The 2,540-nt window shown below is 39.2% G+C and overlaps 1 non-coding gene across 1 annotated transcript; it reads right to left on the bottom strand.

Annotated features, from left to right (window-relative positions):
* Positions 1-233: 233 nt before the first annotated feature.
* LOC129672495 (U6 spliceosomal RNA) lies at positions 234-340 on the bottom strand. The gene has a single exon (XR_008719510.1). It is a non-coding gene; the product is annotated as a U6 spliceosomal RNA (small nuclear RNA).
* Positions 341-2,540: the final 2,200 nt, after the last annotated feature.

The following is a 2,540-nucleotide window of genomic DNA, read 5'->3' as shown; positions in this document are numbered from 1 at the left end:
ACGTATCCATTCTGTTAATCTGTGTCTTTTTACTGGAGAGTTGAGTCCATTGATGTTGAGAGAGATTAATGACCAGTGGCTGTTAGATCCTTTGATTTTGATGTTGGCTGTGTTCATAAGTTTGTGTGCTTGGTTGCTTTTTGTTTTGCTGTAGTAAGGTTAATTATTTCCTGTGTTTTCTTGACAGAAGCTAATTTTCTTGGGTTGTATTTTCCCTTCCAGTGTCTTCTGTAAAAAATATGGAACGCTTCACGAATTTGCGTGTCATCCTTGCGCAGGGGCCATGCTAATCTTCTCTGTATCGTTCCAATTTTAGTATATGTGCTGCTGAAGAGAGCACTTTATTTCTTTTTTATTAGTTACAGATTATTCACTTTGTATCCCAAGTGTAGCCATATCCCCCTTCCCCTCCCAATCCCACTCCTACTTCCCTCTTCTCCACCCATGCCCCTCCCCCAGTCCACTGATAGGGAGGTCCTCCCCTTCCATCTGAACCTAGTCTATCAGGTCTCATCAGGACTGGCTGCATTGTCTTCCTCTGTGGCCTGGTAAGGCTGCACTTCCCTCAATGAGAGGTGATCAAAGAGCAGGCCAATCAGTTCATGACAGAGACAGTCTCTGTTCCCATTACTAGGGAACCCACTTGGAAGCTGAACTGTCATGGGCTACATCTGTGCAGGGGTTCTAGGTTATCTCCATAAATGGTCCTTGGTTGTAGTATCAGTCTCAGAAAAGATCCCTGGACCCAGATTTTTTTTATCTCCTTGTGGAGCTCCTGTCCCCACCAGGTCTTTCTATCTCCCCCTTCTTTCATAAAATTCCCTGCACTCTACCCAAAGTTTGGCTATGAGTCTCTGCTTCTGCTTTGATACCCTGCAGGGTAGAGTCTTTCAGAGGCCCTCTGTGCTAGGCTCCTGTCCTGTTCACTGTTTTCTCCCTCTTCTGATGTCCATCCCATTTGTCTTTCTGAATGAGGACTGATCATCTTACCCAGGGTCCTCCTTCTTGCTTAGCTTCTTTAGGTGTACAGATTTCAGTATGATTATCACATATTATATGTCTAATTTCCACTTGTGAGTATATACCGTGTCCATAGGTCTTTTCTAAGAAGAATGGCTTTCCTTGATGCAACGCACAGTTGCATATATTGACAGTTATTTATTCTCTAGACTTAACACAGCCCCCTTTGTTTTCAATAAAGAAAGAGACTCCTAGAGTACAAGTAACTTTCTTGAGACTATACCATTTAGAACCTACGTCTAAGGTTCCTATGCATTTGCTGTTTAAAGCATCAAACCTCCTGTAACCATTGACACCTCTATAGGCCCAATGAGCTAAATTTATGCCGAAAATGTGATAGAAACATTAGTACCATAGAGATGTGGACAAGAGAAAATAATTGGTGATTACAAACAATCTTCACATGCATTAATGAAAGGAATAATCTTTCCTTTCATTAACAAGTCTGAATTTTGCCTTTACTGTATTCCAAATTTGTCCCAGTCCTACACTAAAACCTTCCTTCTTTCAATTTATCAGTTTTACACTTAAAATCACAGATTATCGATGCTAAGCATTTTTGATTCTGCTCAGTTATGGTTAAATCAGATTCACAATTTTCAAATAAAAACCTGTCAAAGAGAAGTTAATGTTCTGAAATAAAGGCTGTCCAGCAGGCTGCAATAATATCAGTATCACTCATCATTCCTTTTTCTTTTTTGTAAAGGAGGGGACATAATCTTTTCTAGAGGATACCATACCAGTTGGTCATCCAATACCAAATGGCCTGCCCTTTCAACATATATACAATCACCATTATACAAATTAATCAGGTCATAATTATGTACGTGGGAAAATGTGTATACATACACATATATATATATACACACATTTCCCCACGTACATAATATATATATAAATATATATTATATATAATTATAAAAATATATATTTATATTTTCCCATGTACATATATATATATATAATTATATAATTATATATATATATAATTTCTTTTCCAGTTAAAATGTAAACTGTGGAAGTTATTTCTGTCAACTCAAACCTTAGAGTGCCCTGGAATACAAAAGCTTCTTCTACCTTTACTATGACTGCACTATATCTGTTATACTGTGGTCAACCTTACTTCGAAGTTGGGGATGTGATGCTAGCTAGCAGTTACAGCCACTTACTTTTTGGCTCTGTGACTTGGGAAACAGTTATTTGGTTTCATAAAATAAATCATCCCACATCTCAGTGCAATGTAGTGGAAATTAAATGAAGCAATCTGTCAACTAACCTGGGCTCATCGAGACTAAATTGCCAACCAGAGAGCATGCACGGGATGGACCTAGGCCCTCTGCACATATGTAAACATTGCGCAGCTGGGTCTTTTTATGGGAATCCTAAAGCAGGAGCAAGGCTCTCCCTGACTACATTGCCTGCTTTTGGATCCCTTTCCCCTAACTGGGCTGCTTCGTCTAACCTCAATAGGAGATTGCCTAGTCCTACTGAAACTTGATGCCACATAGCTGGTTGATATC

Source organism: Psammomys obesus, unplaced genomic scaffold (assembly GCF_907164565.1).
Source record: "Psammomys obesus unplaced genomic scaffold, mPsaObe1.curated_primary_1811, whole genome shotgun sequence".
NCBI classification, from domain to species: domain Eukaryota; kingdom Metazoa; phylum Chordata; class Mammalia; order Rodentia; family Muridae; genus Psammomys; species Psammomys obesus.
Note: the sequence above shows the minus strand (reverse complement) of the source record. Positions and strands in the feature narration are given on the sequence as shown.